Source organism: Pogona vitticeps, chromosome 4 (genome assembly GCF_051106095.1).
Source record: "Pogona vitticeps strain Pit_001003342236 chromosome 4, PviZW2.1, whole genome shotgun sequence".
Lineage (NCBI taxonomy): Eukaryota > Metazoa > Chordata > Lepidosauria > Squamata > Agamidae > Pogona > Pogona vitticeps.
The window spans coordinates 68645746-68660650 of NC_135786.1; the positions used below are offsets into that span (position 1 = coordinate 68645746).

The following is a 14905-nucleotide window of genomic DNA, read 5'->3' on the forward strand; positions in this document are numbered from 1 at the left end:
GCAATGACCTCCTGGCTAAGAAGGCCCTTTAATGAAATTCATGTCCTAACTTAAAAAACAAGAAAAACAACACATGATCAGATAAATCACTGATCAGATAAATCAACTACTGCTCAGACTGTGAGTCATAAGATGCATAATGCATTTAATATATAGCATTTCCTGCATATGAGGGCAGCTAATATGAACAAATTAGACAAAGGGTGCAGTCTTCACAAAGTGTCAACACATTTCTCTTGCAGCAAGCAGATGAAGCACTTATGCGCCTGACACAGCCAAAGCACTGCTCCTGACACCAGCCTAATCACACAGGCAAGAGGAGCTGCAATGGAGGTCACAGCCAACACAGAGCTGGGAACAAAATAAAAATCATAAATCCCATTTTGGGATTGCTTTTATTTCTGAGACAATGGTTATGAGTGCAATGGAGATGATTCACACAAGCCCTCAAAATATGTTGTTGCATGCTGTCAAGTTACTTCCAACTTATGGTGACTACATGAATGCATGATCTCCAGAAGGTTGTCTTATTAACAGACCTTGCAAACTAAGGGTCATGGTTTCAATTATTGAGTCAATCTATCTTGTGATAGGTCTTCCTCTTTCCCTACTACATTTCGCTTTCCTAGCATTGTATGTTCCAGTGTCTACATCAGTAATAAACCTTTAGCCACAAGCAGAAATTACTGGTATATAGATAAGTGATGTGTTGTGTGCATTTCTCCTAAATAGCTCATGACTAGATTTTGGTGCACATTTAACAATAAGTCGCATCAGCCCCAGCCAGTACAGCCAGTGGTCAGGAATAATGGAAGTTACAATCTAAGCACATCCCAAAACCAACAGTTTCCCTACTTTCTGCTTAGAGGCAAGGATTACATAACTATCAATCAAGTAAAGGAGAATGTTCTACATCAGATTTGAAAAAATGCAAAAAACAAATGTTTGTTTTCAATTAATTAAAATGCACTTTAAATCAGAGAACCTCTGGCTTTGTTACAATCAGCATACAAAGTTGATTGCAAAAATTGGATTCATGGCCATTTATAGCAATCAAGTGTAAATCATAACAAGTTGCATTAAAAGCTTGCTGAAACCAAGGAGTTACACTAAAGTAAATTAAAGTCTTTCGTGTGTATCACACTTGTTCAGGAACCACTAGAACTGAATGACCACACTGTGGCCTTCAGTTACTTTAAATGTGAAGAAATAAGACACAAAATAGTCCTTCATGTGTGTCCTAATTCAAACTGTGCAAGTATAGGATTGCATTGTTTCAGTGTTCCTCCCATCAAAGAGAAGATCCTACTATTAAGAAGAGTGACATGACATTTCATTTTTCTTAACTGTTAGACACACCTAGATTTTGGCTGTCACAAAAAGACAACAATCAGTTTTCCTAGCCCCTACTGTTTTTTTTTATTGCCAGAGATAAGACGAAGTGTTTATGAGATTTTTCTTCCTCATGTTTCAAGATAATATTAATGAATTTGAGTATTAAGCACCTTGCTAGGTGGGGGGGGGGAATGATTTCTCTGCCTTACAGTAAATATTTTGGCAGCTTCTCCGTCTTAAATATTTTGGTGCTCAGCCTTGCAATCGGCCTTACTTTAGTTTAACCTGTTCACTGGTGCCCTTGCTTTCCACACTCAGGAAGCTTTTATTTTCACAGTATGGGAAAGCATCCCGAAAAGAGACTCCATGCCTGTTAGAGTCACCAATGATTTAAGTAAAATTAAATAAATACATTATTGGTGATGTTAAGAGATACAAGAAGCAAATAAGTACACAGATAGCCTGCAGACATAAAATGTGTGAAATCTTCACTATGACTATTGTCTGACTATAAACTTGTTAGAGGAAAGGTAAATCTGACAATGTTTTATTAAATAAGATTTACAATGAACTAGAAGAAGCAAGGGCAGAAAAATTTCCCTTTAGACCCTTCTTCCTTCAATTCAAACAGTATTTTAATAATCCACAACATGTCCTGATCACATTATTCCATTTTCTCTTACTTAGCTATTCTTGCTTAATATATATATATTTTGTAGCAGATTTTGCAATATATATATATATATATATATATATATATATATATATATATATATATATATATATATATATATATATATATATATATATATATATATATATATATATTTTTTTTTTTTTGCAAAATCTGCTACAAAACTCCAGCCAAAATGTTTTTCTGCAGATCACTATTGTTTGCTAACCCTGCTTATGCTGCTCTGAGCAAATTAGCAGAAACCAGTGCCCTCTCCTACTGTTAGCACCTCCCAAATCCATGTTTATTCGTCATGTCTGAAGGCTTCCATTTTCCTTTTTCTCATGACCACTGGAACCCCTTACCAGAAAACATCAAATTCTGTCACTTTGATTATTAGAAAGTAATATTAACAAATTCATCTTATTTACATAACCTATAGATCATTAAAATATAGTCTTAAGTTAGAAGTACTGGCTACAGTTTTGCTTTTTTTGATTTGTTTTTCTTTTGAGCTTTGTAAAATCAGATGTTTCCCATTCATTGTGCTGGGTGGGGACAATAGAGTTGTAGTTCAACAAATCTAGAAGACATCAGCTTTGGGAAAACCTGCTCAGTAGGGTGCCCAATATCTCAGGAAGACAGGTTATACTTTACACTTGATATAGGTTAGTATCACTCTTATGTACTTTGCTAAGACTTCAAGCATAACAAGTAAGATCCATAGTGTTCATGTTTAATAAGCTTTAATTTGCTCACTGTGGATTGCTGTTGTACATGCCACAAGTAATGTTTTGAAGTGGTTTTGCAAAACAGGTAACATTCCATTAAAAGCAATTAGAAGAAATGCTCAGAATACAGAACTACGATATTTCAAATAAATTAGTTTGACCAAGGGTGATCATTTTGATAGACAAACAACTAGCAATGATCTATATCATCAGCAAAGCCATGTATCTAATACACTACAAAGAACATTAACAAATAAAGCAACTGTATAAATTAAAAACCTCAATGTTAAATATTAAAACTTTTTATGTGTGATTATTTGGTAGAAATCTGCATCACCTTTCTAATGAATGGAAAGATCCAAAAGGTCCTGGAAAATACTGGAAGTAGCAACCTACAAGCTTTCAGCACAATCATTGATTAAAAATAGGCTATCTTTACTTCTTTCCCCACCCTTTTTCTTTTGGAGGAAGAGAACAATGTTGTTTTTAGATTTGGCCCACTTTGTGCAATATAGGCTATACCAAACAAAGAAAAAAGGAGTAGGAAGACACTAAGCCCAGTCCGGTCCTGTGTAAGAAGTATATGCATTTTCATGATCCACTCTGCTTGATTTACTGGTTGTGGATTACTAAGCAAGAAGGTGGAAGAGCACCCTATTAACTCTCATTCCGCGACTGATTATCTTTACTTTCATTACTAAGAGAGGGATCCCAGCAATCAAATCTCTGAGGAATCAAAACATTTGGGGCTGAAAGATCTGTGTCCAGGTCTCAGGTAAGCAGCTGACTGGCTGAGCCCGACTGGAGAGGAGCTCTGTAGGCAGTCAAAAGCACTTCGCTTCCAGAGCTTCAGCACCTTAGGAGTGAAAACAGCTCCCGGGGCTAATTCAGATTTGAGATTTATCTTTGCGAGAACCTCCGCCTCTCCTTCTTCCGTATGGCAGGCTTGATATACAGTGTATTTCTCCTCCTTCGGCTTCTCCACAAGAATCTTGCTTGATGCTTTTTTGTGTGTGTGTGTGTGTGTGTGTGTGTGTGTGTGTGTGTGTGTGTGTGTGTGTGTGTGTGTGTGTGTGTGTGTGTGTGTGTGTGTGTGTGTGTGTGTGTGTGTGTGTGTGTGTGTGTGTGTCGGGGAGATGGAAGCAGAATGGAAGCGATGACGCGTGTGGTTGCCCTAAACCCTCCCGTGGCCAAGAAAAGTTGTAGGGGGAGCAGGGGTGGCGTGCCTTTCTCTTACCTGGAACACACAGGTGAGGAGGTCGCTTGGCGCCCCAGGAGAGGAACGGAATCAAAAGCACCGAGCGAGCGAGCGAGGAAGGAAAGAAAGAAGGAAGGACGAGGAGACGCGGGTTGGCGATTCCGCCGAAGGAGAGCAGAGCTCCGAGGCGCGGGCGGACCTCCGGCTGGAGAAGAGCAGCCACCCAGTTCAGCGACAAATCCAGCATATCCTCTCCCCGCCTTCGACAGAGGCCAGCCCACGGGGCGGGCCTGCTGCAGCTCTGACAGGGCTTCCCGCCTCTTTTCTCTCAGAGTGGAAAAGCGGTACCTTTTGCATGCCCTCAAGTTAATTCGGACTTAGGGAGATCCAAGGCCTCACAGTCTTTGACTGGTATTAAATTACAGATACAAGTTTTAATCCAAAACCTATCAATTAAATATTGGTGTACTATGTATACTGTTCCTAATATTTCTGGGGTTTTTTGGGGGGGGGGTTGTTTGTTGGTTTTTTTTTTTTTTTTTTTTTTTTTTGCAGCTCTAATGGTTTTTCAGAGATCTGCAGCTGACTATAGTATTTTATAAATTTACAAGGCATTGTTCCTAATGCCCTGATGACTATGGGATCCACTGAAATGTGTTTAATCACAAATTAGTTATACCATTGCTAGGTTGTAGCATTACATCACTGCATTTTGTAAATTTTTCCAATTCTTTATCTTCAACTTTGGTATCCACTGGAATTGCGGTGTCAATTATCCAAATATTTCTTTGTTCTATTACTGTTATATCTATTATTCAAAATAGTGTTTTTGTTGTTAGTGTTATTAGCTCAAAAGCTGTCACATAAATTAGTCACCACGAAAAAATGTATCAAGATTTGGGAAACACAAAACATAATTGCTCCTTAAATTACATACCAAAGCTACAATAAGCAAGATGGGCTACACCACCTGGTGGCAAATGAGGAATATTTTTGAAATCACTTTCAGTTTCAAAATCTTGATAGGCAATACAGTACTTTTATTAGGACCAAATAAAATATCAAAAAACTACCAAGACATTTGAGTTAGCCTCAATAAAATGTATTACCTAATTATAAATTTTCATATTTTCCTTCTTGGATCAATAGTTGTTTTCTTCTTCATTGTTGTTGTTTAATCGTGTCAGACTCTTCGTGACCCCATGGGCCAAAGCACGCCAGGCCCTCCTGTCTTCCACTGCCACCCGGAGTTTGGTCAAATTCCTGTTGGTAGCTCCGATGACATTGTCCAACTATTACATCCTCTGTCGTCCCCTTCTCCTCTTCACTCTTTCCCAACATCAGGGTCTTTTCCCGGGAGTCTTCTCTTCTCATGAGATGGCCAAAGTATTGGAGCCTCAGCTTCAGGATCTGTCCTTCCAGTGAGCACTCAGGGTTGATTTCCTTCAGAATGGATAGGTTTGTTCTCTTTGCAGTCCAGGGGACTCTCAAGAGTCTCCTCCAGCACCACAATTCAAAAGCATCAATTCTTCGGCTGTCAGCCTTCCTTGTGGTCCAGCTCTCACTTCCATACATGCCTACTGGAAAAACCATAGCTTTGACTATGTGGACCTTTGTCGGCAAGGTAATGTCTCTGCTTTTTAAGATGCTATCCAGGTTTGTCATTGCTTTCCTCCCAAGAAGCAGGCGTCTTTTAATTTCGTGGCTTCTGTCCCATCTGCGGTGATCATGGAGCCCAAGAAAATAAAATCTGTCACTGCCTCCATATCTTCCCCTTTTATTTGCCAGGAGGTGATGGGATCAGTGGCCATGATCTTAGTTTTTTTGACGTTGAGCTTCAGACCATTTTTGGCACTCTCCTCTTTCACCTTCATTAAGAGGTTCTTTAATTCCTCCTCAGTTTCTGGCAGCAGAGTGGTATTATCTGCATATCTGAGGTTGTTGATATTTCTTCCAGCAATCTTAATTCCAGTTTGGGATTCATCCAGTCCTGCCTTTCGCATGATTTATTCTGCATATAAGTTAAATAAGCAGGGAGACAATAGACAGCCTTGTCATACTCCTTTCTCAATTTTGAACCAATCAGTTGTTCCATATCCAGTTCAACTGTTGCTTCCTGTCCCACATATAGATTTCTCAGGAGACAGATAAGGTGGTCAGGCACTCCCATTTCTTTAAAAACTTGCCATAGTTTGCTCTGGTCCACACAGTCAAAGAGCTTTGCGTAGTCAATGAAGCAGAAATAGATGTTTTTCTGGAACTCTCTGGCTTTCTCCACGATTCAGCACGATAGCAATTTGGTCTCTATTTCCTTTGCCCCTTCAAAATCCAGCTTGTACTTCTGGGAGTTCTCAGTTGACATAATGCTGAAGCCTGCCTTGTAGGATTTTGAGCATAACCTTGCTAGCATGTGAAATGAGTGCAATTGTACAGTAGTTGGAGCATTTTTTGGCAATTGCCCTTCTTTGGGACTGGGTTGTAGAGTGATCTTTTCCAATCCTCTGGCCACTGCTGAGTTTTCCAAACCTGCTGGCATATTGTGTAGCACCTTAACAGCGTCATCTTTTAAGATTTTAAATAGTTCAACTAGTATGCCATCACCTCTACTGGCCTTGTTAGCCATGCTTTCTAAGGCCCATGATTTCACTCTCCAGGATGTCTGGCTCAAGGTCACCAACCACACTAACTGGGTTGTCCAGGACATCCAGATCTTTGTGGTATAATTCCTCTGTGTATTCTTGCCACCTCTTCTTGATGTCATCTGCTTCCGTTAGGTCCCTACCATTTTTGTCCTTTATCATGTCCATCTTTGCACAAAGTGTTCCTTTGATATCTCCAATTTTCTTGAACAGATCTCTGGTTTTCCCGTTATTTTCCTCTATTTCTTTCCTCTATTTCTTTGCACTGTCCATTTAAGAAGGCCCTCTTATCTCTCCTTGCTATTCTTTGGAAGTCTGCATTCCATTTTCTGTAACTTTCCCTATCTCCCTTGCATTTTGTTTCCCTTCTCTTCTCGGCAATTTGTAAGGCCTTGTTGGACAGCCACTTTGCTTTCTTACATTTCCTTTTCTTTGGGATGCTTTTTGTTGCTGCTTCCTGTATAATGTTACGAGCCCCCGTCCATAGTTCTTTAGGCACTCTGTCCACCAAATCTAGTTCCTTAAATCTGTTCTTCTTCATAGATCTATGAAATAATGGTAAAACTTTATATTTGCATAATAATCCTGATTCAGAGATGCACCAGCACAGGGAGTTATAGACAGAACTCCTTATGCCATCAAAAAGGTCCTTTTGGAGTTAGAGGAGGAATGAGGAAGGAGCCTTATTATGCCAGCTCCAAACCTCTTGTTGCCCAGCAACACAGCAGTGTGTTAAGACACACAAAGTTAGGTCAAGATGGGAGTAGTAAAAAATTTTCAACAGTCCTGGGCTGAAAGGGATTTGGATTCACATTTACTAGCTAGTGTCAACTCCTCTGTCTCTCAACTACCTGGTTAGGGGAATATTCTTAGCTAGCAGAGTTAAGGTAACTTGATTTGTCAGTGTCACGGCTGCCACCTCTTCTTACGTCACCACTAGAGATGACAGGCCACGATCCTTCACACACACACACACAGTACTTCGCTGCCACCAACCACACATAAACCTGACACCTCAGACTATGTATGGATTTTAAAATAAAAATAATGATTTATTGAATACAGACTTAAAATGATAATCACTGATTAAAAGAATTACTTGTACTACTATATATATCAGACCTTCACCCTGCACAGTTCTTAGTTTCTTAACACACAGTTACACACAGTTACCTAACCTACATCTAACCCTGTCACTCTCTAATTCCCCAACAACCAACCCTCAACCACCTCAACCACCTTCTCTCTCCTTGTACACCCCCCTTATATACACAAGCTCCACCCCTATAAGACCCACCTCCTGCCTTGCCATAGGCCAGGAAACTCCAGCCTTAGCCAAGACAGGCAGGTGACGTCATGGCACACGTCACATACCTTCCCCCTTTAATAAGTTGTTTTGTGGGGGAAAGCTAAGGTGCTTTTTCCCCAAAACAACTGCAACAAACACACAGCATTACATTTATTACACACTTTAACACAACTACAGATATACTTACACTTCCTCTACACAGGTAAATAAAAACATGCAATGTAAACATTTATCACAACACAATACATAACTTTCAAAACACTTTACATTGCCATATACTATACACAGAGTCCATAAGTCCTTTAGATGTCGTCTTCTGGTCTTCTGGATAAGGCGTCAGCCACACAGTTTATAGTCCCTCTGACCACCTTAACCTCGAAATCATAGTCCTGCAAAAGAAGCGCCCACCTCATCAGTTTACTGTTCTGTGATTTCATAGTCCTCAACCACGATAGAGGTGAGTGATCAGTGCACAAGGTAAAATGTCGACCCCAGATGTAAGCCTTCAGCTTCCGGATCGCAAAGATGATCGCCAAACATTCTTTCTCGATGGTAGAAAGATTCTTCTCCCTGGGAAGCAACTTCTTGCTCAGGTACGCCACTGGATGTTGGTCTCCGCTGTCATCCTGTTGGCACAGTACCGCTCCCACACCGGCATTAGACGCATCTGTGTAGATGATGAACTCTCTGTTGAAGTCAGGAGCATGCAGCACTGGATGGTTGGTTAGAGCATCTTTCAGCCGTCCAAACGCCATCTCGCACTCTTCCGACCAGGAAACGCTGTTGCTGCTCTGCTTCTTTGTCAGGTCTGATAAAGGCGCAGCAATCTCACTGAAACCGGGTATAAACCTTCTGTAATACCCTGCCAGACCTAGAAAGGACCTCACTTTCTTTTTCGTGGTAGGTCTGGGCCACTTCAGGATTGCTTCTACCTTGGCCTCTAAAGGTTTGATTAGGCCTCCTCCCACTATGTGACCTAGGTACTTCATCTCTGAGTTACCTAGCTGACGCTTACTAGCTTTAACAGTTAAGCCAGCATCTTTCAACCTTTGTAGCACTAACTCTAGATGATGTAGGTGATCTTGCCAGGTGTTGCTAAAGACCCCTATGTCATCGATATAAGCTACTGTGAAGTCACTAAACCCTTTCAGAGTATGGTCCATGAGCCTTTGAAACGTTGCTGGTGAGTTTCTCAGGCCAAAACTGAGGACTCGCAATTCAAACAGGCCAAATGGACTACCAAATGCGCTTTTCTCTTGGGCCTTAGGTTCACTTCTTCCTTCAATCATCTTACTTATGTCATCAAGCCTAGGCCTAGGATAAGCATCAGGTTTGGTTACTGAAGATAGCTTGCTGTAGTACACACAGAACCTGACACTGCCATCCGGCTTGTCTATTAAAATTACAAGGGCTAACCAAGCGCTAGATGAGTGTACAATAATTTGATTGTTTAGCATTTCGTCTAGCGTTCTGCGAATATTGTCAAAGTAACAACCTCTTATTCTATATGGTGTTACAGACTGAGAAGCATTCCCTGTGTCAGTCCTGGGTAGCATTCCCTTGTCAACACCAGGTTTGTTTGAGAACACTTCTTGAGGTTTCGTAATCAGCGCTCTACAACTATTCTGCTGTTCTCTGGATAGAGCAGGGCTGATCTGCACCTTTTGTGTATTGAACTTTTGTGGGCCCCTCCCTTCCCTGAAGGGCAACCCATGTTCCTCCTTATCAGCCGCTTTTATTGCCAACTGCACATGGATGGTCTCTCTGTAATAAGGCTTCAGGGCATTTATGTGAATGACCCCCCTGCCTAACCTTTTCATAAGTTTGGATATATGAGAGGTTCCTAAGTCTGTGATTGTCTCAGAAGGAAAACCCATCCTACTCCTGTAATTCACTAAGGCTTCTGCCACAGTCTGGGTCTCTATAGTTAAAATAAATCTGTTCCCCTGCTTAGTGGCATTGGGCATTGGACCTATGATGTCCACCCCTAGACGTGTAAAAGGAGTTGAAATCACTGGTAATGGGCATAGCTTTGCTTTGGTTTTATCACAATTAGAGCCCTGTCTCTGACAAATATGGCATCTTTGACAGAAACTCTTAATATGTTTACCCATATCAGGCCAGTAAAAGTTTTGGGCTATTCTTTGTTTGGTCTTGTTAATCCCCATATGAGCTGAGAAAATGTCTGCATGTCCCTTTTCCAGAATCATAGGGCGATATTTCTCAGGCACCACCAACTGTCTCTTAACTTCAGGCCCCCCTTTTGAAATATTATTCAGTTTTTCCCTATAAAGTAAATCACCCTTAATAATAAAACGTTCAGGGCACTCAGGTGATAAATCTTTATCAGTCACCTTTGCAAAACAGTCTTTTAAGGTGGGATCTGCTGTTTGTTCCTTGACAAAGAGGCTTTTCTGAGGTATTTCAACTGAGAATGCCTCAGGTTGTGGTACAAATTTCTCTGTTTCTTGAGAGTCAGTCTCATTACTGGCTTCACTTTGTACTGATTGTGCACGTGTTACCACCAGGGCACTCTTGACATGCTTTGTTAAGTCATTACCAATAAGAAAAGGGGTAGGGATCTCAGAAGACACCCCCACTCTCCACAATCCCTTCCACCCTTGATATTCAATTTTCAAGTCAGCTACAGGTAGTGAAACTAGTTCTGACCCAATCCCTTTCACAGATAGAGTCTGGTCAGCAATCATACAACTTTGTGGTACTATGTCTGAGTGGCATATGGAAATTTCAGAACAGGTGTCTCTCAAAGCTGTATAGTCATTTTCAAAAACTTTTATCCTGTCCCCAGCAGATTCCAGTAAAGCAGCATTGGTCTGTATGTAATAACAATGGACAACTTCAGCGAGAGGTAGCTCCTTCAATGTATCCAATTCAGAGCTCCTAACTGCCTCTGCCTGGGTTTCCATGACAACAGAGCTTTCACTAGAAGAAGCTTGAGGTTTACTCTGAACACAAAATACAGCCTTTGCTTCTTTTACATTAACTTTCTGAGGTGGAATTTCTTTATTTTGCCTTGTATTAAAACATTGTGAAGCAATGTGGCCTTTCTTTTTGCAAATGAAGCAGATTCTCTCCCCCCATGAGCTTTTCCCATCAAATCTCTCAAGTTTCTCTTTTCCCTCCAAAACTTGTTTACTGTGCTGGCCCTGTTCTGAGGGCTTTTCACTAAAATGGCCGCCTACTTTAGTCTGTCTCTGTGCTTGTTCTTTAGAGAACTTTGGGTCCCATGTTTTCCTCACACTTCTCCCCTCATAACAACTAGGACCCCTTATTTGAGAAATAAAATCAGCTATTTGAGCAGCGTTTCTAACATCAGTTGGTTTTCGTTCTTGAACTAAAAATTTAAGTTCCCCATGGAGTAAGGAATAAAACTGCTCCAGGCCCACAACATTTTTCAATTCCTGAAAGGTTTTTACATTCTCCTGTTCAAGCCACCTATCTAAACACTTTTCTAAGTTAAAACCCAGTTGGGTATAAGATTCATCTGCTCTTTTAGAAAGTTTTCTGAACTTCATTCTGAGATGTTCTGAGTTAATGCCAAAACGATTGTAAACCATTTTTTTGTACTCTGAATAATCTTTACTGAGCTCAACTGGCATATCAGCATACACGTCAGCCATTTTTCCACTCAGGAGAGACCTCAGAATTATCATTTTCTCTGTTTCCCTCACAGAAAAATCAGCACAACTTCGTTCAAAGATTTTAAGGAAGTTTTCAGGACAATCCCCCTGTTTATATGTAGGAAATTTCTTCAAATCTGATTTTGATAACTGGCTTGGTTCAGTACCAGAATCTCTGTTGTTGTTGTTGTTTTGGTTCAGTATTTCCAATTTCCTAAGTTCAAAAGCCATACGCTCCCTTTCCAGAGCAATTTTCTCCCTTTCTATTCTTTCCTCTTTTCCTAGGGCAATTCTTTCCCTTTCTATTCTTTCCTCCTTTTCTAGCTGTTTCATTTGAAATTCATGTGCTTGGGCTAACTGAATTTTCCTCAGTTCTGATAACTGTTCACCATTAGCTTCTTCCTGCACTGAGGCAACTCTTCCCTCACCATTTGACTCATCCCCAGACCAGTCTGACATTGCTTGGTCTCTTTGTTCACTCACTTCTGCCATTTGACTGCGCGTGAGAGGCATTTTAATCACACAGAAGGCTCTTTTCTATTTTCAAGCCTCTGTTTAAAACGTCACTTTTTTTTTTTTCTGTGCTAAGGTCTGACACTCTCTAACAGGGTATACAAACAGATATGGCTAGGCTTGTTACTGTAGTCTCTAATGGCTTCTGCCCCTTCACTGGGCCTCTTGCCAGCTTTAGAGCTACTTTAATTTTCTGCCCTTGGCTCTACTTCCAAAATCCACCACAGCTTCACCCTCTCTCAGGTTCTGTAGTTCACTAGAGAGATCCCAAATCTTCGCTGCCCTTGGTCTGTCTGTCCCTACTGAGTTCTCCCAACTCTGGACTCTCAGACCAAGTCACACCAGCCTTCTATTTTGGGTCAATCTCCCTCACAAAATGGACCTTCTAGAGCTCATAAGTCAGTTCCCTCACTCTGAAGTTTTAGGTGCCTCTCTACTAGATCTGCTCCCCCCTGGAGACAAATCCTAGAGAGTTACCCACACCCCACTTCAGGTGCACCTAACTGAAATCCTTTTGCTCTGGTCACACTAGCCAAGGCTTTTCTGGACAACTGGGCAACTGGACAACTCGTATCCCACCCGCTGGCACCAGTTTTGTCACGGCTGCCACCTCTTCTTACGTCACCACTAGAGATGACAGGCCACGATCCTTCACACACACACACACAGTACTTCGCTGCCACCAACCACACATAAACCTGACACCTCAGACTATGTATGGATTTTAAAATAAAAATAATGATTTATTGAATACAGACTTAAAATGATAATCACTGATTAAAAGAATTACTTGTACTACTATATATATCAGACCTTCACCCTGCACAGTTCTTAGTTTCTTAACACACAGTTACACACAGTTACCTAACCTACATCTAACCCTGTCACTCTCTAATTCCCCAACAACCAACCCTCAACCACCTCAACCACCTTCTCTCTCCTTGTACACCCCCCTTATATACACAAGCTCCACCCCTATAAGACCCACCTCCTGCCTTGCCATAGGCCAGGAAACTCCAGCCTTAGCCAAGACAGGCAGGTGACGTCATGGCACACGTCACAGTCAGTAATGGACCAAATGAAATTTTAGTCCCAATTAAAGGCACTGAAGTCAGTGGGATTTACAATTTGACTGACAAGCCCATCCATTTCAATGGATTTGCTCTAGTTAAGGTGAAAATTGGTTTCAGCACAAAGATATTATGCAAAGGCTGAAATCCTGTTGTATAAATTACACTTGATCTCCTGGGCAGATGGCAATTTTCAGGAATAAAAAGCTCCCTGCCTCTGTCCACAGCTTTTTGAGCAACCATGTAATCCCTTTCATCATGTGGAAGCCATAGAAGCTGTCAGACAAAAGGAGAAAATTATTTAATTACTGAAAATCACAACCAGTGGATGACATTATCAGCAGGGAGAGATTTTCCATAATTAAAACCTTTTCATCTCATTGCTCCTGCTATTTCCACATGAAAAAAAGGATTACACCATAGTCAAAAAAGCTGTGAAACAGAAATAGGATTTTTTTTTATTACATCACACACACACCGCACCTGCAACATTATCACCCATAGGTGTAAGGTAACAGGATTTCAGCCAAATAAATACAAGCTACATATTTTCATGGAAGTGTCAAGATTGTCTCCCTTGCTAGAGGGATATTTACAAATATTTTTCTTCTATGGTAGAATGGTGATGCTGGTACTACTGTTAAAATTCTGAATGGCTTGGGACCAGACTAAAAGGCTACTTACATCCACATGAGCTCCAGCATCAGCTTCACAGGTCCTGATCTTAGACCTGCCACCAATGTTACTTAGATCCTAATACCAGGAATAGAATCTTTTCAGTGACTGATTAAAATTCTGAGATTTGCTTCCCTAATAATATGGTTATTTCCTTTCTTATGGTCTGTAGACAGATCTTAAAAGGCTATTCTATTACTTGGGGACAACCTCCTTCTTTTACTGTTATTATGCTATAAATCATTTGATACATACTTATTGTAAGTCACCTTTTTTAAAATAATTTTATTTTTATCCTGTCTTTCCACTAAAGCAGCAGTTTCTGAATTTGAATTCCCAGATGTTCTTAGGATCCAAACTCCCAGAAAGCTTAGTCAGCACACCGAATTGTCAGAGTTTTGTCTATAGTACTGAGCTTGAAATACAATAGTCTTCTGGTTATGGTATCAACTGTGGCAAGAGACTGGGTGTGAACATATGGGCACACAGCCCACATTTTGAAATGCTTGTGGTACAATCTGGTATAGCTCTTTCTTGGGGATCACATGACATACAGGGAATAGTGTTCCAACATGACCCAAATCCATGTTTTGGTCCAGCAATAGAGTGATTTCCCCAACAAATGGATGGGAACTGCTTTAAGTGTGATCAGGTGTACACCTTTTTTTTGGTGTCAGAGCACACAAACTGTCTAAGATAATTTGGTGCCCAAATATGGGAACCATTGTGCTACATTAGAAAACCACTGGAACCCTTTTGGTCAGTATTCCCCAAAAGATACACAATAAATGCACAAATCTGCTTGCTATGCACACTAAAACATTCCCAAGTCCCATTCACATAAATTGGTCATTGTTGTACTGAGTGAAATTCATATATACTGTATGCGTGCACTGTCCGGTTACACTGGTAGCTTTTAAATACCATAACCACTGTGATTCCCCCGACTGCTGTAACACTGTTTCCAATCATTAACTAGAAAACTGGAAAATATAGAGAATTTATGTACATCTGCTTGCTTCTGGAAACAGTGCCAGCAAATAAATCCAGGCAGAATTGCACTGCCATACTCTTTTCTGCAATTAGTGCAAACTCTGTGTAAAATAGTCTTGAACCATAGT

General features: G+C 40.6%; 1 protein-coding gene across 1 annotated transcript in view; it reads right to left on the bottom strand.

The window, feature by feature from the left end:
• Positions 1 to 4184, bottom strand: part of RAB3B (RAB3B, member RAS oncogene family) — a 91158-nt gene extending 86974 nt beyond the window's left edge. The window contains exon 1 of the mRNA XM_020788146.3: positions 3977 to 4184. The gene's annotated coding sequence lies outside the window, so the exon portion shown is untranslated. The remainder of the gene's footprint in view (positions 1 to 3976) is intronic.
• Between the last annotated feature and the right edge of the window lie 10721 nt (positions 4185 to 14905).